The sequence below is a fragment of the Neopsephotus bourkii genome, unplaced genomic scaffold, assembly GCF_033783945.1.
Source record: "Neopsephotus bourkii isolate Nb327-2 ecotype Australia unplaced genomic scaffold, CSIRO-AGI_Nbou_v1 NB_196, whole genome shotgun sequence".
In the NCBI taxonomy this organism is placed as follows: domain Eukaryota; kingdom Metazoa; phylum Chordata; class Aves; order Psittaciformes; family Psittacidae; genus Neopsephotus; species Neopsephotus bourkii.
The window spans coordinates 15511238-15534558 of record NW_026900709.1 but is presented as its reverse complement, the minus strand read 5'-3'; the positions used below and the strand labels follow the sequence as shown (position 1 = coordinate 15534558).

The 23321-nt window shown below is 37.1% G+C and overlaps 1 protein-coding gene across 4 annotated transcripts in view; it reads right to left on the bottom strand.

The window, feature by feature from the left end:
• FIGN (fidgetin, microtubule severing factor) overlaps nt 1-23321 on the bottom strand; it is a 102914-nt gene that overhangs the window by 50626 nt on the left and 28967 nt on the right. Inside the window, exon 3 of one of the 4 annotated variants that reach the window (XR_009723992.1) lies at nt 19321-21142. The exons of the other annotated variants lie outside the window; for them this stretch is intronic. The gene's annotated coding sequence lies outside the window, so the exon portion shown is untranslated. Of the gene's footprint in view, nt 1-19320; nt 21143-23321 lie in introns of those variants that run through there. 4 annotated transcript variants of the gene reach the window in all.

Below are 23321 nucleotides of genomic sequence, written 5' to 3'. Positions count from 1 at the left end.
ATACTTGTTTACACTAACGATTTCTGCTATGTGTGAAATACTTTCATGTGTAAAATCAACTGTAAGTAGCATTTCTCCATCTCCACCCCAAACTCATTATCTAAATGCTACAGGTTACTCCACATTTCTATATACACAAAACACAGAAGTGATGATTTTCTTGTTTAGTAACAGTTGTGGTCACCTTAGGTGTGCTGGCAGTTCAGTAAGGGGCACAGTCTGCCACTGCACATTATCATGAATAATAGGAGAGAAGAATTTACATTCCAGATACCTTTCAAAAATACCATAATTGGCTTATCAACAGTACTCAACCAAGCTCAATATAAAGCTCAGACACAAGCTTATTTTATATATGCATACCTATCTGAATACATACTTGTATAGATAGTTATCTCTATCTTTTTTCCCACATCACCTGCAACATTGAAATACATTATCTTTTCCAATGGCATTACACACCTTGCACCAGCCTGCAGTATGTAGATACAATAAGCACTATCACTTAAAACACAGAAATCTTTGCACACCATGTTTGTGAACTACCTCAGTGCACTTCACTTTCTGCAGAAGTATATATTTGTTAAAGCCTTTTTACCTGAAAAAAAGCAAAACACTAATAGCACCATGGGAGTTTCAAGAAAGGCAGGCAAATTATGATCACATTTACCATCTAATTTTCTCACTGAGGCTTGTTCAAACAGTGCAAACATTGTGCTCCTCTTCTTCATTTGTTCTGACAAGCAGGATGACAACTAATCACCATCAAGAGCTTTCTTACTCTCCAGGCCTGTTTTCTGTTTATCCAATTTGATGCCTTCCAGCCAAGGAAACTGTTAGCCTTCCCTGCCACCGCAACTGAGAAGGCCAGCTCTCCAAGGCCAAATTTTAACTAGAAGTCTTTTAGGGTGTGAATCCACAGTGCTAAGTGGGAACAAAACGAGTTGTTTCTGCTGTGCGGTGTGTGATAGCACCACCAGTGAGTTTTGTATAGGGTGACAAAACACCTGAGGGATGCAACAAAACTTGGAGACTGACAGAAAAAATTAAGCCCAAGGAAAAGGGAGGTATCCTCTAACTTCTTCCTTCATTTTCCCCAAGAGACAGATCCCTTACCTACTTAAGCATTGCCATCTAAGTCTTCAAATGTTCAAATATAACACACGAACACGAAAAAGAAAAAAAAAGAAAAAAAAGCCTGAAGAATACTGAAAAGTTACTCCAAGGATGTCAGTCCTTTGACAGATCTTTTCTCCAAAATTCTCGCACTGATTGGTCTTGATAAGACTTGGCCACACAATCAAATTGCCTTGGCTTAATGAGTTAAGGCAGTGTCACTGTCCATGTGCCTTCTTCACCCAGAGCCTAAGCAAGACAACACAAATGGAAATGAAAAAGCCATATGACCTCACATGCCCATTAGGCTAAGATAGCAGTAGATACCATTCCTTAGCAGATGCATAAGCCATAAAGATTCCAGATGGGCCACTTTTTATAAACCTAAAAGGGAAAATGATGTCAAAACTATATTTAATAATGTAAAAAGTATGAGAGTACATGCAATGAAAAGACTCAGTATAACTGAACCCTGCTGTTCAGAGGTCATCTCAAAACTGGGCAATACGTTAAGCAACATATATGGCATAAACAATCACCAAACTTTTCATTGCTTTGGCTGTTCAATACTGTCTTATTTCTGATACTGTGAAAGAAATAATGTCAACAGGCAGCAGGCTAACTCCAGATTCATCAGCTTTAAGGGGTCTTGAACTTTACATTGACCAATCCCATGCTAAAAATTCTTTATTTTTCTTTATAAGCATTTGACAAATGCAGCTAGGCTTTGACAGAAGGTACACACTCTTACCATTACTTCTGTCCCTTTGCCCACAGGCAGCAGCCTATCACCCCAGCCAATGTCGCCAGTGTCACTAACCAGCACCCCTGCACTAGATTTAGCTACATTAGAAAGCTGCTTGGCTCAAACCCTATGCTACTTTTTGAAAGGTTATTAAATATTTTCCTGGATCTCGCAATCCTGCTGTTTACACATACACTGTATTCTAATGTATACAATGTATTCTAGTCTGCACTAGAATACATTTTGAGACAGGAGATTGTTCATGAGAAATTGTAAGAACTTGTCCTCATAGAGAGTAGGGAGTGCATGGGGGGTGGGGGTGGTTTGCTGTTTTTGGGAGGGGGTGGGTTGTTTGTTGGGTTTTTTTAAGCCTACTCAGGAAAAGATGTAGAAATAAAGTATGACAAAAGAAAATATCTTTAGAGCCTCACATTTCCCAAAGGGATAAAACAGCCCATGCATAACCTATACCACTTCTTACAAAAGCACTATTTGAAACACAGAGGAATTTTGCAAACTGAAGTCTGCAAAGGTTCCAGCGGAAGAAGACATAACAATTCTCTGGAAAGAGGTTGGTGTATTCTTGGGAGGGACAAAGAAGGGAAGAAATAACATTCCCCTTGATCCTGCTGCTTCCAAGAGTACTTGCAATTTCCTTTTCTTGAAAAAGATTTAGGGGACAGGAACAACAAGGCTGTTGTCTCTGCTGCATGTTACATGGGAGCCTTCAGTTTATTCTCTACTACAATGACAAATATCTTCATGGGAGTAAGAGGTTTCCCCACATCACTCTGCTGTCTATGCATCATGCTATTCTATGGACCAAGGAGGTGGATTTTACTGATTTAATGATAGAGCTGGTAGCCTAATGGATTTTAGATTAGTCCAGTCTACTCTCATGTCACTATGTAATCTTTTTTAAGTGTCTGAGCCTGAAAATGTTCAGTGGTAGAGCTAAACTACTTTCTCCAAATACTTCATATGTTATTTCTATAGGCTATGATACTTGAATTGTCCCTATCAAATTCACAGATGTCTTTTCCTTTAGGTATTATTGATGTTTTCTGGTGGTTGGCTTATCTGTGATTTTAATATGTAAAGATCAACTAAACCACTATCCCCAAAATTGCAGGACACTGCAGAGCTGCAAAAGATGACCTAATGGATTTTTTTCATCTCATCTGCTTCACAGCATTGATTTGAAGGATCTTAAATTCTGAGCTTTCAGATCAGAGACAGATGTTTACAGAAAGAAGTTGAAACCCAAAAGTAACTTTCTTTAACAACTAGTATCCTGTGCAACTTCAGTGATGTCAACAGAATCAAGTGGGAGGTAAATCAGTGTGTGGTTTTGGCAGCTTTCCCTTTTCTGCCAATTAGAACAATCAGATTCTAAATTTCACATTGAGCTAAAAGAAATTAGCAGCGTTACCTTGGTCAAATGTTAAAGTAAATAGCACTTGAAGCGTTAATCATAATTGCAGTTTTACAAGTCATTCATATTGCATTTCATTGGCTCATTTTCCCATGCTTACCACCGTGAACGTATTTTGATGAGCGACATCTGCTTTGTTTCTGCCAAAGGAGAGAGCTGGGTCTCAGCTGCTAAAACAGCAGGCTGCCAAAGCAGCTGGACTCACCTTCCCCAGAGAAGCCTTCTGCTGCTTGTGGGAGGCACTTGGGTACAGAGGAGTGGAGCAGGTGTGAGGACATGGTAAGAAGACAACTGGTTTCAGACCAAGTGGTGGGGAGAAGCAGGCAGGGTGCAGAGATGGGTGAAACGCAGAATCAGGCTCCCAAGCAAGGAAACGTATTTGAACTCTTTGCTGATTCTTAAATGGCCCATAGAGGATATATTTTTAAAATTGTTGTAGAAGAAAAGGGGCTATTTCTAAGGACACAATGGCTTTCTTGGTGGAGAGGCATTATGAATTAGGAACAGTACTGTAATTAATGTCTAACTACAGCCGCTTTGTTATAAACAAGCACAGAGTGCAATACTTTAAAAATTATACAATGCTTGCTGAAGATGATGGCAAAATTCAATTAAAAATGTAAGCAATATATTTTGAAATGTTATAATTTCAGCTTAATATAGTTTAAGTGAGATCTCATTCAATACTGTAGATGCATCAAGCATTTTCTTCTCTTTCCCCTCCTTTCTGATTTTCTGACCTCTCTGAGGCCAGCTCAGACTCAGTGCAGGTGTCTCCACTAAACACCCTTTTATGCTGCATGGGATTGCACGCAAACTCTCTTGTGAGAAGGGGAATGCCAGAGACACCATGACAGTACATGGGAAAGAAAGCACCACTAAGCAGCTACAGATGACCAAGAGCAGTTATTTAATAGGAGTTAAACTCAAAGTTCATTGAAGGCAATAGGAACTTTGTTACCAACACCGATAGGACTTGGATTTTCTCTACAATATTGGCATATGATCAAAGCCAACTGACTTCAAAAAGACTCATCGTTATACTGCACATGCAATAATCCTGGGTGGTGCTTGAAATAATTTTAGATTACAATTTCAACTGGAAGTCTTTTCAACTCTGTTTTCCCTTTAAAGGTAGGTTTGCTTATAACACAACACCAGTATTCTCCTCCGTTTGAATGTTGCATGAATATCTGTATTTCCAACACATCATAGTAAGTTTTTACAGCTTGGTAGGTTACAAGGACTTAAACATCCCACACCCTTGCAGTGACTTGCACACCACAAATAAGGACATGCAAGAATAGACTGTAGTATAAAGGAGTCATGTGGAAATAGGAATAGGAAATGCAAATATTTTACTTTGTCTTACTATCACCAGGTGATTTTCAGAAAAACAACCAGCTCACAAATACAAAGCAAAGTACAAATACTAATAATTCTTGTCTTTTGTCTTTATTCTACGTGCCTGAGTTAACTATTTAAATAAACATTAATAAGTGAGCTAAACTAAAATGACATTTCATTTTTTGATCTTCCAAAATGTCACATGAGCATTGTATACAGTGGGCCAGTCACAAGAAGACACATCAAATAAAACAAGAAGGATTTACTTCCTCTTCACCTACTTGGTCTATCTCTAAAGCAAAAATAACATCCCCCAAATCTTGCTGAAGAGAGAAAAGCATATTTCTCTGTCTTTGAAAGAGACACTACTATAAGTCCACTACCAATCCACATTAGACTGCTAACGTAGCCAAGTGCAATAACAGCATGTCAAATCAAAGCATGCAGGCTATTAGGCCCCCAGTTCTGCTTGTACGTACATTACTGCATGTACATGGTGGTCCAGGGTATTGTGCACCAGCCTGGTCAGTCCAAAGCACGCTTATCACACTGTCATCATTCTTCCATTCGAAGTTAAAAAGCTAACTACGCCTATATTGTGCAAAAAAAAAAAAAAAGCCTTCCAGAGTGGATTTTTTCCAAGTTCAATAAGAAAGGTATTGTATCAAGTGGCAGTAGCTAGGCAGTCTTTATTGGGCTCATAAAAGATTATGATTTTGCCCTATTGTCTTTATAAGTGAATTTCTTAAAATATCATTTTTAAAATGGCACTTCTTCTTCTCATGATAGTGTTTCTTTAATATATTAACTTTTCCACATCCCATACTTCGACGGTTCGGCAATTTTCTAGTTCATTTTAAATCAGTTTTTGACAAAACAATACCAACAGTTCAGTAACTGTCCCAGCTGAATTTCACAATTTATGTTTCTTTTTGAAATACCCTCTTACTGAATAGCTTTAGCAAGTAATAAAATTCTTCAATTTTAAAGCCAAAAAAATCACATTAAGCACTAAATTCATGGGGAAGGGTGAAGGCTAGTGATAATATTGATAGTAGATTCTGGTTTTAATACCAGAAAAGCTTTTTTAAAATCAGTAATTCATTGTAATTTACATGTTTCATGCATACCCTACTATATGGATTTGTAGTTATACTTTCAATGCTTTGACATACACACATGCAGACGTATATATCTATATGCAATTATGGAAATAGAGAAGTGTGTATATATATTTGTGTATATACAGATACATCTACACAGACACATACATACACGTATGTAACCCATTGCTGTTTATTTTCTCTGTTCTGGTTAAAAAATAACGAACAAAAAATTTTACAGAAAGTCACTACTATCACCTATTCTTAAGAGCTAGAGAAGATGCAATAGCTAAGCTTAGCAGAACCCTGGTGAAACCATATAAATGTTCCTTATGTGTATTGCATATGTTAACAGAAGACTACTAATAGCACAGCTCCAATTTGTTATTTGTGATACCTTTGCATCAGCAGAACCATGATAACTTTTCTAAATTATGAACACCCATTGCATTCTCACTTTGGAAACAACACACAGCCTTATTACGAGAGCTCATCTGAAACTAGGGACATAAGCAGAGCTGCAGATCCAACTGTTTAAAAAGTTTACTACATAAGACTCCTAATATCTGCCCATCCATCAGAGACAAACTTTCCCACCTGAGACAGGAGCAGTTTTGGTCTGCTTCAGTACAAAGCAAAACACCTCACATTAAAGTTTCTTTTACTCCAGCTGTGGTACTTTTCTTCAACTTCCAGTTGAGAGCAATAACTCAGGGTTGAGGGCAGGACCTTCCTAAATGTCTCCAACTTGATCCACAAGAGGCAACTGGACTTTTGCAGGGAAAAACAAGCTGCATTTTAAAATCAAGCTGTGTAAGCCTTTGAACTAATGTGCTTTAATTGCATGGACAAAGAATGTTTAAACTCTCCATAGCTCTAACATTCAACGTTAGATGCATCCACTCTAAAGACCATATGAGTTTTTTCTTTAAACATAGGCCAAGCACTTTTAATATTCATTAATATTTTATATTATTATAATATTAATATAATATTATGCATAATTTTCAAAAATTATACATTATATAAACTATTAGAATAGTTTTAATATTAATACTTTTCCAGAATGCCTAGAAAAACACACCACAAAAAGCCCCTAAAAATGACACCAAGAAAAGGGCATGTTATATACAATGTTTAACAGGGGGCAGCAGTTAAGTTTTCCAATTGGTAGCATTTTGGTGAATGGAATGAACAGCTACCATGTTATTTCACTAGCATTTATAAGATGTTTTGGTTGTACAAACTATACAATAAATTAATATGTATTTTCAGAAATGATACATAACACAGAACCTTAAGTGTAATTTATTTCATGAGCAAGAACATCTGTCCCTTTAATCCCCATTGTTCCAAAGATACCTATAGTAATAATCTAATTTTGGTAACTTTTCTTATAAGTATTCAGTTGCCATTTCTAGTTCTTCTAAAAAGGAGAAAATGCCTGGCTACAAAATAACAAAAATGTTTCCAATTTCTGTCACCATTTGAAGCAATCAGTACAAAAGAGATAAAATTCAAGAACTAAAACTAATCCTGTGAGGAGTCTGCTTTAGTGGGGCTCATTTTAGAACTGTCTGCTTTTGCACTTGGATCTATAAATGCTAATTGTCAAGGTCATCACAGATTTGTGTGATATTTTAGGGCTTTTTTTTTTTTTGCCTTTCTATTAACCTGAGAAATAAGTGTTATTCCTAAAAATATTATTCTAAAATTCTAGAATATCTTAGAACTATACTGGAGGACTGCCCAGACTTACCCTTTTTAACAACCTCTTCTCTCTCAATTTTCAGAGGTCACAGGAATTCACTGCTACAACACTACTGCATTGTGAGATTACGCTTTTGTCCCTATGTATGTAATACGTCCATCCATTGTGACATATAATTTCTAAAGCATTAGAATCTTCTTTGGGAACCCCCTACACTTGTTTTCCTACCCACTATAATATTTGGGAGAAAAAAAAAAAAAAGAAAAAAAAGTCATTCTCAGGTCATAACTCTGAACCTGGGGGGGGGGAATCTCAGCCTGTTTGCAGTGAAGTAGATTTGGAGGAGTGATTCACATGGGCAACCTTGATGTATAACCCTTTTTCCTGCTATTTATTAGTGATGGATGTCCCATTCCAAACCACTTCTGTTGCTGGGCCAAGAGAACTCTGGCCATTTGTGCACCATGAAAAGCTTCCAAATTCACTTCAGGCTGGCAAGGACTATGGGTATCAGCAGAATTGTGATTAGGGAAGAGGGGAGATATTTAGAGAAAAACCTACCAAAACCCATCCCTGAAGTAATTTATATTAAATGTAGCATGTGCACTTTAGGATTTGCCACTGATACAATTAACGTATGTATATACAAGAAAGATTCTCTAGTATTACAACCACTAAGCTAATTTAATTTATATCTGAAATTCTGCAGATGATTTCCCCATAACATGAAGGATTTTGATTAACAAAGCATCAGCAACTTAAGCTCAGTACTCAAGATCCCCTTAAAAGCTTTGTTTTCACATAAGCTGAAGAAAGATCTTGTACCTTAGCCACACAAGCACTGGTGTTGGGACCATATTAAGCAACAGCAGGATTATACAGAATAATATTCAACATGCTTGGACCTAGACACAGGCATCCTTTATGCCCACATTTTGCCAGATAATTCTGGCTTAAGGTCTACAGAATCCATGTCAGGAGAATGCAAAGATATTTGGGTGAAACCAAGCCAGCAAAATAACTTTTGCTGTTCCTGTGGTGGGCTACCACTAGGGAAAGACAGAAACTAATGGAAACTTTCCCTTGCATGCTAAGATTGCCACTGGACTGCTGACCCAATGATAATAGTCTTATAAGAGATGATAAGACTATAGAGAACTGGTGATACCATGGCATTCAACTTCGTGCTGTCCTTCCTTGTGTCTTTAAAGAGGTTATCTGCAGGAGTGCCATGGAGCTCTCATTTTGGAGGAAGATAAAGTAGAGCTCTCGTGTATGTCGGCTGATGAAGTCTTACTGCACACTTTGTCGTACATGAGTGAGAGAAAGATAAGTAAAATACCCCCCCAAAATAAACAGAATAAATATGGTACCCAATCAACTTTTACTTCCCAAAATAAGAGACTGAAATTCTGTATCTGCAGGAAAAAGAGAAAGGTAGTCAGGTGTGTTCGATAACAACTGTCTCTGAAGCACATACCAGCTTTCAATAAATTCACTTGCAGGTGGCTATGAAGTTATTCCAGAATTTGAAGAATGCTGTTCTCTACACTCCTGTGATAAACGAAAACAAGTGACATAACTGTTAAAACTGAAACCAGAGAAAAGTGGATTGAGAATTGATCTTGGATTGAAAGAGGCAACCATGCAGTTTAGTGGACATGACTGAAGCAAGAATTGTTTGATGGAAAAGGTAGATACTTACAGAAGTCTTAAAAGACACCAGAAAGAATTCCAAATATTACAAGAAATGTTACAAGAAGCCCTGGGCAGGGCAGGATGCAGATTTCAAGCTGAAATTTAACAACAAAAAAAAAAAAAACAAGAAGGAAAACCAAACAGCTCTCTCGGAGTTGTACCTGCTTTGATAACTATCATGTGGAAATACACAGGGCTAACATACAGGGAATAAAAAGCAACAATTGCACAATTTGCAGAAACTCTACAGAGTGTGTATAGTAGGAACAAAGAAATGGCAGTAGCAAAAAAAAAAGTAGCAAAAAAAAAGTACCAGTATCAAAAAAAAAAAAGACAGAAGCAATGAACACCTTTGGAAAAGAATGGGGTTTGAGTTTGGTTTTTTTTTTCACTTTCTTCAACCAGACAAATTTGATGATATATAAGATATTAGGGTAATACTATTTTGAACTGGAGTGGGATGAAAAGAAAGTTCTGAGCAAGGACCAGTATTTTTGAATGCTAAAGCTAAGCAAACATGTATGTTCTAGAAAGTGGAAGCAACAAATCTAGGCAAGAAGTTAACTGAAAAAACTTTCATGGTGAGGTTATCATTGACTGGTTCTACCAGACAAACTAAAGTTATAATGATGCTTTGGAATGAGGAACATATGTAAAGAACTTTATGTCTAAACATATGTAAAGAACTTTATGTTTTACACCTGAGCAAAGTGTTCCTAATAAAAATCTTTGACAAGTCAATCACTGTTTCATTTCTTTGTTAGGATTTGCACTAGAAAACCTTTTTATTTTCTGCAGGTGTGTAAGTGACAATATTACTGGCATAACTATCTTATAAGGGTATCACTTAGACATACAAATAACCTGAGCAATAATAAAGCTAAGAAGTAGCCACTGAATAAGTCTTTAAGACATTCTGGTATTGAAAGGAACCTACAACTGACTAAAACAGTCTTAAGCTATGTTTGTCCTTTGCTAAACAGGCTCAGCAAACTTTCCTTCCTTCCCCAGTAGATAGTTTTTTTCTTTTTCAGCAATCAGTGGAAAATCTGCAAGCTGAGGTCAAAGCTCAAAAAGCTTCAGCAGCTGTAGGCACTCTAGATCACTGGACAAACACTAATTGCTAAAGCTTTTGTCCAGAATGAAACAAACTTACTGGAGTACCCACTAACTATATCACCAAGGACTGAAATTTTAATGCAACATGGGACTGTCTTTAAATATACCGGAATTTCTAACGTATTTCAGAATGTAGATTTAAGTATGTATAGAAAATAATCAAGGGGCTGAAAAAATATCTAAGACAAAGGCTGGAAATATCCTGAACTGGCCAAAAATGAAAGGCCAGAAATGGAATCTTCAGAATTGTCCCATATGCCAAAAACCACAATGAATAAGTCAACACAGGCAGTACAAAATATTGACACTGCAGTCCTAAGTAGGATAGATTTGTTTATGTTGCTTGGAAAAAAAATACACTTCTTTTAGATTAATATTCTCATTCTGCTGAGACAGCAGCTCCTAACAAAATGACATCTAAGCTGGTAATGGCGTATATGCAGTGTTCATACTAGATACAGCAGAGCTGACAGTAATATCTGAGAAAGGACAACTTATTAAGCAGAAGTATAAGTTGCTCTAAATAATGGAGTGATCTAAAAGTTTTATCTTTATGTCTAATGGATTTAAGGGACAATAATAATGCAGATACTGAAAAAGGTACCCAGTTAGATTACAATCCATGTTACAACACAGCAGGATCACTACTTGCTTTAATCAATGCAGGCAAGTGGTGGTAATTTTTAAAGTGTTACCAGAGAACACACATAGAAAGAAATTGATAGCTCATGTAGATATGACAGTAATAACATTTGAGGTTCCTTTCCATTATTACTGTATATAATGTCACCTGTGTGTTCACAGTGGGAATCATTAGTTGTAAGCCTTAAAGGATGTAAGCAACCATCCTGGGATTGCTGGCTACTATAACGTGGGAGGAATAGGGCACCTTATTTCAGTTCCTTAAAGGAAGAAGACAAGAGGTATCAAATTTACCTTTCTGCCTAAACGAACTCTGGGCAAATAACAATAACACCATATTTAGGCAACTGAACATGAAACACATGGGGGAAAATGGGCTTTATGGCTTTGATTAATACTGTATTCAACTTCTTAAGTCTAAGTAACACTGCAAAACATGTCAAAATTCAACTGGATTAAATAATAAATTTCTCTATTAGGCTGGTTGCATATAACTTGAAATTGTGTTGAAGGCTGACTTGTTTTTTTAACAGCACTGTTACAGAACCTTGGAAAGAAATGGCATTGTGGAATAAATGACAAATTTTGAAATCCCATACAGAAGAGCCAGGTGGAGCACTGTAAAGGTCTTCCACTTCAAGAAGAAACTATCAGGTTATCTTTTGCAAGCTTTTTAAGAAACTAAGTGATCAGTGACAAACTCATTTCCCAGACTGCTGCGCACTCTTCAGCCATGGCCAAGGATGTGGCATTGGACTTCGTCTTCTGTCAGGGTAAAAACACTCATAAAATCAAAATTTACACTAATTCAGAAATTAAATGTAGGCTTTATTACTTGAAAGCCTGGCAGCTGAACAGCAATATGTGAGATCTACCCTGTGAACAGTATGTACTGTAAGCAGAGTTGTTAGAATGAAGGAAGACTAAAGATGAAGCCAAGACTCCTGGTGAGATCTATCAGATGCTTATTAGCACAAGAGATTTCAAACCTTACATGACAGAAGGGATAAAAACAACAGAATAGAATCTCAGATAGTGTACAGTCAAGGAGGAGACACAGAAATACTGGTGCTATGTGTGAATATAAGCTAAACATTTGTAAATGCAGTTCCGCAGAACAGCTGATATAAAAAGGAGACAAAAGTACTGACCTACTTCATAGCTCTTTGTGTTCTGACTACCTCATGCAAGCTTTAAGGCTAACAGTTCATCTTCCTCCTCATTCATTCAAAATCACCATCCAACTTTCTACTGAAGGCCTCCCTCTCTCCTCATCTGCCAAGAAACCTGCAAGGACGTTATTAATGTAATGCAATGTGGAAAAGCTGTTGAATGAAACAACGTCATAGCACTCCAATTCTTCCAAGAATTACTGTATCAAGTCATATTTGATGTTTATAGTAAGCTTGTTGCTCCTTCCCCCCCCCCCCCGTTAGCAAACTTCTGTGCACATCTGCTGAAGACGAAAGAAAGGTGTCTTTGCCTCAGGATAAATGAAAAGGGATTTCAATTATATCTGTTCTTGACAATGCAGAGTATGATAGGAACTTACCAAAGACCAAGTTCCTGGCAAGATACAAGGGGGAAGAGGGAGCTTTAAGCATAACTGTAATTTTATTAGGATGTTAATTAAAATCCATATTGATCCACAGAGGAAAGAATACAATAAAAAACTGGTATACACTACATCTGGTGCTGGAAAGTTGTTCATAAGAGTACTCAGGCTCCACAGGAAACAGCAGTATCACTGACACAGTAAAGGGCCCGAAAATTAAATAAGGTATGCGGCCATCACAGTACTATGCTCACTTGAAAGACAAGGTAGGAAACTATGATTCTGTTCTAACCCAACAGCACACAGAAGACAGTAGACAAAAAAATGACATAAGCTACATGTTTACAAAGGCTTTAAAAGAAAAATGACAATCAAAATCCTTTCAGGGAGTATTCAATAGAAGCAATATGCCTATTGCTCTTTTTTTTCTTTTTTTTTTTCATCATATATCACTGCAAATATTGATGTATTTCAACAATGCACCATAAAGTATTCTAATCTCTGCTGGAGGTTATATGGTAAAGTACCTTTTTCTTTTAAAAAGTCCCTTAAAAAAAAAAAAAAAACAAAACACAACCCCTCCAATATTTACATGAGATGTGGTATTTCTGTGTGTAACAGATACAGACATTTTAATGAATGTAAAGATTCTTCTCAGCTTTTTAACTAGCTAATCTTCAAATAACTACTAGCTAAACCCACATATAATATGCAGAATTTGCATAATTTACCTTTCTTTGAACAGCTGGAAAAGACAGGAATTTAGTTATTTTGTTAGGGGATGCTCTTAAATAACCATGACTATATACAGTAAAGAATCAAAATGTATGGTAGTAACTGCAAGGTCCAAATTGTTAATCCAACAAATGGGTGACCAGGAAATGTAGCATGTATTTACAGTGTTGATTAGGGCAAGAGAATTGAGAACATCCTAAAACACATGGAGCCCAACAATGCAATATACTCAACCAATATTTATTGCTGCCTCTGTAGAAGCAATTTCCATTTTGATGCGTTCTCTCACACATGATGTTCTGAAACAGTTAAGTAACACGAAAAATACAGGTTCAAGATTATATCTGTCACAGATGAAAATACAGCATTTATGCAGCATTACATAATAAAGCCCTCGGTTTATGGACCCAAGGTCCTCTTGGGACTACCACAAATCTACATATTGTCACATGGTGATAGATTTTTACATTTGCATATGTGAATTAAAAAGAACCCACAGTAATAACCAAAACAAACAAAACAGTTATTGAGTCTAAAGGGCTGAGGAAATGTAACGGCGTCATTCAGTTTTGGTATTCTATTCTATGTAGGTCAATACTAGTTCACAAAAATCTGTCTGGAAAGCCACCTATCTTAGCCAACATTTTACAAAGAAATCAAGGCGTCTGTTAAGATTACCTAATTCCGGGTGGGATGCCAACACTGAGGGCAGATTTGCATTTGTGCTGTACTTAAAAGGCAGCAGAACTGTGGGGAGGGAAGAAACCGCTGACAGTTCTTTGCACGCTTATGTTAGAATCTAAGAATGAATTAACTCTACCAAACTGTTTGCCTGGTCTAGCAAGTAATTTCTAGCAAGTAATTTCTAAAATGCTACTATTTTAATACAGGTGAACTTATTAACACTGACTTTTGCCAAATAAATTATCAGTTTTGTGGAGATAATCAATGCTAAGCATGGAACTCTATAAATTTATGGAATTCAACAAATTTAAAGAAGAGGTTGTATGGCATGGTATCTGCAATAACAGATGACTGATCTTAGAGGTCCCTTACACCGTTGTTTTCCAAACCTACTATATATAAATCAGATATCAGGTTTCACTAGTAGCTTAATTGAGTTTTGGACATGAACATTCACTTCAGAGTTGAAACATGAGTACATCCTCTCACTACATCACCCAGACTATTTCATGGTTTCATTAGTTCATGGATAAGCCCTGCACACTGCCATAGCCATCCCTCTTTCTCTTATGCTTCGATCTAATGCACAATTAGCCCAATGAAGAACTAGAGATTGTAATTTTTAATTTTCAGAATTTTAACTAAAGTTCTTCCACCCTTAAGTATGAGAATGCAAAAAATACACCATCCTTGAGTGTTTCACTCGTAAGCATTATGTATCTTGTAACACACATAAAAATTAGCATGCAGGGATATTGCTACAGAAAGTTGTATCTAACCTGATATTCTGATATCTCTAAATAAATCTGTAGACATGTAACATAAAAAATATACACATAGCTATCCTCATCTGTATATATTGCCACATGATTTTGGAATTGGACATTTGATAAATGCAGTATATAACAAATGGAGGCAGATGCCCCATACTCTACTAATTGTATGCACTTTTTTAGAACCCTATGTAAGATCTTCATTTAATCTACCTGTCATCCCTATAGAGCTGGAAACTACAGATTAATTTTTAAGGCACAGAAAGAAAGGTGAACAAAAAATTACAAGGAAGCACAAAATCCTAGGCGTCCTGGTACTTAACATAGAGCTCTAACCCACTGAAAAGCTACTGGTCTTATTTTGGCATATTAACTTCAGTTTCTGATGACTTTTTCATGGAAATCACACCACCCTCCCACCCCAGGAGAAAAAACAATATAGTCAATCTGAGGAAGCCACCTGTGCTTTTTAATAGCCTAGCCTGACAAAGAATAGGTCTTGTTATAGATGAGATACATAAATGGAAAACCATTCAACATTTGAGAAAGGTGACTAAATTCACTAGCCTAGTGTCAATTTTTAATTCCTTGGTTTGGTTTTTTGATTTTTTTAAAGGCCATTCATGAAATATTAGAGATGCCCAGCTTATATTAATGTTATGTCCTCTGACATCCACTCAGTGAAAGATAAAAAGATGGCATTAAGTTTTAGCAGTGAAGCGAAATGTTGCATGGTGCAAGGTGACCCAGTCTCATTTAACAGATTACTAAAATATAATCACATAAAACCTATGATCTTTACACTGGCAAAAACAGTGCAACAGGAAGACAAGTACAATTTTAAAAACTTAAAAGACCAATCAAAATGAAACATGTACATTTGTAGCATGCGAGTCCTCTGCAACTATCCAAATTCTAGTACATGCAGAATTGTACTAGAATTTAGCTAGTTCAGCTTTGCCTACAATTTAATCCTGCCACTATATCTAATCCAAAACAAATGTCTCAAAGTCAATTAAGCTGCTTGATTACAATAAAAATAGCTCTTACTCTTCATCTTGGCTTCAGTATCTACTGGCTGATAACTCTTAGGTCATAAGGAACGCACTGTCTAACCGCACTAGTCCAGAGCTGGGGAAAAGAGAAAAACAAAACTCATACCAGTCTGATGATGTGCGTGCAATTCAACTATAACAAGACAAACTGCCTTGGGTTAAGATTACCAAAAGAAAACTTTAGGAAGCACAGATTTTGTAAAGCAGGTCTATTCTTAATTGATACAGTTCTTCTCAGTCAGCTTGGTTTTGATTGTTGCTACAATTTTCATACATGTTTCTCTAATATGTTTTCTGATATCTACTGACAAACTTGAGATATTTCCATGATGGACCTTGCCTGTAATCCACCATGGCAATTCCCCTGTTTCTAAACCCTCACATTTAGTCCTTCAAATCCATTCACTGAGAGCTGCCTCACCTGCCACTCTGACTGCAATGCCTCCCAGACCCTCATCAGCTCACCTCATCTATCCACTGTCACACAAACTTGGGCTCGATTTGTTGAAATGGAGGAAACCTTTTCTGGGGTCAAACGATGTAATGGGGCTAAAACTAAGTGAAGCTTGCTGGTTTGGGTAGAGCGTTAGGAGAAATTCTGTCAAACAAATCCTGAAAAAAAGCCCCCACAACAACACTATGAATTCATGTCTGTATTTTGCACAGAACACCTCCTTTTCAATATAATTTCTGAGTATCTTAAATGAATCACAGTAGGACTGGAAAAGTGCAAACAAGATTAAATGAATTTTTTTTTTAATTTTTAATTTAATGGTCCTTTGGCAAAGAAGACAAGGCAATAGATAAATGTCCCAGAGACCTACTGCCTTACTTGCCTATTTATTGTTTACACATGTATTCTCTAGCAGTGAAACTCTTCTTTAGCACATAGGTTTACGTTACCAGGATAGACATGGAACCCAGAAGAGTTAAGTTCCTTCTTCATCTCCATTTGTGGAAAATACAAGAAACACAAGAAAACAGAACAAAAATTTGATTGAAAACCATCAAATAAAAAAAATTAGTTAAAACCAAACCAAAAAACTTTCTTTTAAAAATATCAAAACTGTCAAATAAATTTAGCAAAATGTAATGAATGTTTGTTACTTTGTTTTAAAATGCCAGTTGTGGACCAACTGTAGTGCTGGTTGCCCTTGCTGTTGCAACTCATACTTTATATCTCATGAAATGCTGGTGCAGTACAGAATACAACTGTTACAGTAAAGCGGGAACAAAGGTCAGGACTAGAGATGTTTGCAGCACTGCTGTTTAAATTCTGGAATTTTACTCCATAGAAACAGTCAAATTAAGGCAGTACAAAACTGAAAAATTTAACATTTTGCCCTTTGTTTACAGATATGTAAAAGCAGAAAGGATGGAATGTCAAATGTATTTTTACTTCTACGACACAATACTATGATATGGGGCAATGTACTTTGTGTAGACAACTTAGTCCATGTGATTCATGGGCTGGTCCTGATCTGGGCACATCAGAAGAGCCAGTATTCCACTCCAGTGCCCCAAAAGATGTCAGCTAGCAATGGACCTACTCCAGCTAATGGTTCATAGTCGTTACTTTAACGTAGTAACTTGTAAAGTGCTGCCAGCATTTAAATGGATGTTCTTCATCTACCAGACACAAGGCATAGGGAGAGAGAGTTAGTGAGGGGGAAGGTGACAAAAGCTGCAGAGTTAAAACAGATACAAACATCCACAAATTCAAAAACATACTATTAATACATCAGGGGATCTCAGTTTCTTACCCACTCTGCCCAGATTCATGCCACTAAACACAAGGCTTAAGAGCCTGAAAAAAAATAAATAAATAAATCCAACCATGTGAAAGTAAAAAAAACCCCAATCTGCTTAATGATGGCAATAAAAATCCCATGCCAATTTTTCTACTATGTTCTCAAAATAGGAATAGTGCCTCTTATGCCCTAATTTTATAACTTTCCTTGCCCCATGTTAAAACACCAGTGTAATTATCCTTTGTGAAGGTTGGCTGAGGTCTGTGTGAAAATCTGGTCAGGGTGATTATTTAGCTGGCTTTTGTATTTGTGGAATTTAGGCAAGAATGTTTCAAACTGTTTGTCAAAATAACTGCTTCATCTGCTTCAGTATTTTTGTAATTAAAAACAAAAACCAAACATTTTTCTAATAAACAGAGGGAGGGTAAGGTTAAATACTGTAATTATCAACTTGTAAGAAGAGTTGAACATGAAAGTTGTGCAAAGGAGTTCCTAATTTTGATGTATTTGGAGCCAATTTTCAGGATTTAATGACTGCAGTATACCTGGAAATGTAAGGCACAAGAACATGATAGGGAATATTCTTCTACGTTTCCATAATTCATTTAAGGACTACTGAAACTGCTTTGTTACTCGTTAGTAGTTTTACATGTAAGTTTACACTTTCATTTTAAGAAGAGAGATTTCAAATAACTTGTTGTTTTTACCTACAGGAAGGGGCTATTAACATGTCTAGACTCCATCTAAGGGAGCATCTCCATTAAAAAATGTTGAAACATCCTTATGTACTTAAACTATTTCCTATATACAATTTTCTTGAATGAAGCTTTTAGTGTATAAGCAATGCGAAGACTGCTACTGAAAAGCTACACTGCAAATGATGCAAAAGCAACTTAAACTCATGGTAGTTTCCCCCAGTCATACATTTGCTCCAGCTCTCTCCCCAGCTACTATTTCAGCAGAGGTATAATTCTTACAATAAAACTGCATTTGCTGCCCCTTTGACTCCTGAAGTCTACCACAACCACCACCACCACTAAATAGTAAAAGGTGTGGAGGAGTCTGATGACAGAGAGAGGAAAATGCAGGAGTGAAACTCCAGAGCATGGAACCACAGCATCCCACAGCTACTCTCCTGCAGCTCCAGAACCATAACCCCAGGATTTGTGTCCCTGTCAAGTGGCCCATGAGCAGGCCCATGGGACCTTTCAGACCAAGGACAACCATTGCAAAACCTTTGCCTACATTCCTCAGCCCTTCCTAACTGTCATTAAATATTGCTAGGATACAACAGCTCTCTCTCCTTCCACCACACGAGTTGTACTTTATAAGCCTGTCCAAAAAGGAAAAAATAATAATTATTTTTTTCTAGATAATAAAGTCTACAATTCTCTTATCTCTAAATTAAATACCATATTGCTTTCTGGCATAACCTTTTTGAAGGTACCACACATTAGACTTTCCAACTGACTGATTCCATGAAGATTGTGCCTTGAAAGGTTCTACTTTTATAATTATTTCCCTTTAAAAACTTTCTAATTCAGTACTTGCAGCAGCATATGTATTCCTATGAAAAACTCTACATAATTTTACTGGAAATTACAATTTTGAGACATTTTCAATCTATGAAATTTGACAGGGAAAAAAATATTACTTCTCTAGAAGTTGATACAGTGATTAAAAAAAAACTACAGAAGGATTATCACTGCCTATTAAGTGTGATAGTTTGAGCAATTTCTATGGAACCCTTTCTTATTTTATTCCTATTAGGTTCATTAGCATATTTCCAGCTAATAGCTAACAATTGTCCACTGTATAATGAAAGCCCTTCCTAAATCTGCTTCAATGGCAATCAGTTAAAACTTTCTTGTTTGTTATTCAATAGATTTACACAGTGCAAACAGAGTTACATCCCTTTGAAAACTAAACACCCTGCTGAGCATTGCTGCCCAGTCCCACATTGCCTATGGCGGTGCAGAGATATGCTCCTTCTGCTGCAATGCCTGCAGCTCATGCATAGCCCCACATTTGCAGGATCTCACACTCTTCTCTACCATGCACTATTGACCTCTCTCAAGAGGTCAACAGGAAGGTCTCAAATCTAAGCTTGTATGCTTTTTGTTATGGCCATCATGCTTGCAAGCATATATTTTTGTTTCAAGTATGTGTTCCTGCCTCATTTTAGGCACAGATGAAAGATTTCTGGTAGGTGCACCCATTGTTTAGGTACCTGAAATGTTCAATGTACCTCAACTGCCCAATGCTTTAGTGAGCAGCCTAGGAGGGCTGCTTTGCAGCATCTGTGATGCTATGCAAGAACTCAGATAACTTATTTAGACTGAGTTTATCTCCTTCCAGGACAGCAAATGACTTTTTTTTTCCCCCATTTATTTTGTATTCTTTTAATGGAATACAAACATTTTTTTCACATTAGCAACTGGTTTGCAGCATCATGTGAGCACTTTCTAGTTAGTAAAAATTAATTTAACATCCTCCATTTTGTAATAAGATCATGCAAAGGCTTTTTTGCTGCACAGGGACAAGCAATGTTCTCTCCTACTGAGAAGGACACAGGCTTGGTTTAGTTGTACGTTAATTTTTTCTCTAATTTTCATTTCTGTGAACCCTGCCATAACATGCAAGTCAGTCTTAATGTTCTTTTAAGTGTTGTTAAATGCTATGCAAAGTTTACATGGCAAGCCTGTAACTCTTAATGCATCAGATTTTCTACGTTAGTGATTGTTCATCTGGTATGATTTCTTAATGGACTCTTTTAAAATGAACTAGGTTGTAATTAATTGCAGCCCATGATTATGGAAAAGGATTGGCTAGAACCTTTACCCCTGATATACACCAAAGTGAAAGAAAGGATACAGGTTACAGCTTAACAGTTTTACTTACATAAATGCTGACATTTCTTAATAGAACCAAACAATTCCATGTTCTGCCCATCAGTTTTTAATATTTATTTTTTTTAACTGTGTCAAGCATGTATCAGAATTGAGATCTACTCACTTGGAAGGAAATATGCCTGCACTCAGCACCTTCCTTTGTGTGGAATAGGTTTGTACATCGAAAAGTTCAACAGTCTGCAACTGTTAAGAGCATTTAAATATTTCTTTATGTTGGGCATAAATCTTTATCATAATTCTTTTCTTTTTTTTTCTTCCCGTTACTAACCTTCACCTCCTCAGAACAAACTAAAATGTCATGTAGTTAGTCTGTCCTCAGGAGAGTTTTCTGGAACATGAAAAACCAAACCCAAAGCCCAGCTTGCTGCTATTTGTTTAATTCTGTTTATATGCAGGGGGGGTGAGGCTCTAAAGACCATTTTCACACATATGCTCTTAGCAGAAGTGTTCTTTATGGGTTAGTGAGTAATTTTAAGATAGTGGCTATTTTTTTTAAATCTCTGAGAATAAAGAATCAGCATATTTATAAACAGAAAAATTGAGCTCTAATTTTTGAAGGTTGTGTCATGTATTCACAGGAGGGCTATTTTGAACTTGTCAAACTAAGTCTTGAAACAAGGGGCTTGGAAAACAGTGGGTTCTTTTTATCATCACACTGATTTTTGCGGTCCAGGTTTTTCCAGCCATGATGATCTGGGTCCTGTGAACAGGTTTCCAACAGATTCTACCAGAGGATATGAAAACGCTTTTGAAGCCTAGATCTGGTTTAAAAAAAAGTGGTGTTACTGTCATCAATCTGTAACCAAGTGAAATGAAAACAATTTCAAATACACTAATGAATCCTTTCTTTTTTGGCCCCACTATGCTTTCAAAATTTACAAGCTAGCCTTGGAGATTCAGTAATCCCATCTGACTACCACAAGAGACACTGTCTGCTAGATCACGGCGCTTTTCAAGCAACATTTCTCAGCCTCTATCTTGCCACCTGCAAAATCAGGCAACACTTTTGGAAATGTGTTTATGAATGCCTAAATTTGAATGACTGACATTTTGATATTGCCTTGTGTCTATCAGCTATGTTATGAAAAGAACACAGTTTTATACGAAGCTCCAACTACAGCATAGCCTGAGGCATAATTTCTACAGTTTAATCAGTGAATCTCTTACTTAGTATCGCAAGGTTCCCTTTTCCTTGCTCAGTATGCTGAAATTGTTCATCTTTCTGGAATCATTCAGCTAAACTTATTTCATCATAGCAGGAATATTAAAAAATAGCTAGGCTTGCTGTGTCTATTTATCAGAATCTGAAATACTCTGACAGTTGAAGTTTCAATTTATTACCATGCTAGTTCTGTTCTAAGTGTAAAACTGAAAAGGCATATGGTTGATAAAACAACCTGTAACTTCTTTGAACACTATCTCAGAGCCTGTGAACATACATCAGTATGTTCATTCCCATCTAGCAGGAGATATTCATCCTTAACAGAAGCAGATCAGGAGCAAATGCCAAAAAACTAGAGCGGAAGTTGGATTTCCCATTTATTATTTAAAATGTGCACTCCGCAACTGTCAAGTTAAAGAAGAGCTTTAAGAGCATCCGGAGAGAAAAGAACGGGGGTTCAGCGGCAACTGTGCCAGCCCCACATGGCACTGTTTGCAATATGGTCCTGAGTTACCCATGCAGTGCTCCATTTGTAGAGCTGGATGCAAACCAACTCCTGCAGCTCAGGCAGGAGGGTAGGATGAAACGAATCCCAGCTCCCCCCAAAACCCACATGCAGCTCTCAGAGCCAGCAGCCAGTGACCAAAAGAGTACCTGAGCAGGAGGCAGTGAGGGAGCCCAAGGGCTGCTCTGCCAAGAAATGCCCTCAAGGAAATTTTGGCTTGCTTAGAGGGGTGGGGGATTCACCTCCAACTAGGCTGGAGGAAAAGCTCCCTTCACGGCTGGGTGAGCTATTGCAGCCATGGTTTTCAAACAAGGTTGTAATAAAAAACGAGAACCATTTCTCTTGACTTCGTTTCTGTTGCCTTTAACTGCATTCTTTTCACATATGCTGTTACAGAGAAGTAGGGCATCCAGTACAGAGAGACCTAAATCTCAGCTAAGGACCTTGTGTACCATAATCATACAGAGCATAGGTGAAAGCAAAATGTGCATTCAGAAACAATAACAAAAAAGCAAAGTAAAACACCTGATCCACGTTCACATCAAAACTGAAGTGAATTCACAGCAAACAGCTCTCATGCCTGTCAACCTTCGCTGGAAATATGAGAGCTGACAACCTTGCTATTGCATATTAAGTAATCATTGTAGTAAATAACAAACCCTAGTATTTGTAAGTTTATTTGAAAGTGGTACTGAAGTATGAAGAACAAAGCCAGAACCAAGTATTTCAGACCCAAAACCTAGCTCTGACATGGAAATCTTCTCACTTAGAAAATTTGCTGAAAACGTATGTCCTTAACTTTGCTGAAAAAGGCTCTCCCACTCAAATACATACATCTGCCTACATGTTTAGAGCTAAGCATATGCACGCTTATCAGTGGGATCGAGGCTTTAATCCTTCCTCTTGAGACCTCAGTAATAAAGTGGGGATAACCACGCTTACCTACTTCTAGGGTGTTGTCAAAATTAATGCTCATGGAGCTGTCAGTAGGTGAAAATCATTACAGTTCCCATCCTGCGATTGCTAATGCATGGGCTGCCTGCTGCACACACACTGAGCCTGGCGAAAGCTAATTGAGTCCTTTGAAGGCGCAGCAGTTTGCCTAGGCCCTATCAATAAACTGTTAAGAGTTTAAAAAACAAAACAAAACCCCGCTATACTAAATGTGAACACAGCACAATTTTCAAATGATCCTGCAGACCAGAACCTCTGGGGCTAAGCATGGCACAGGAAAAGCATTCATAACAGCATACAACATGGGGAGATATATACA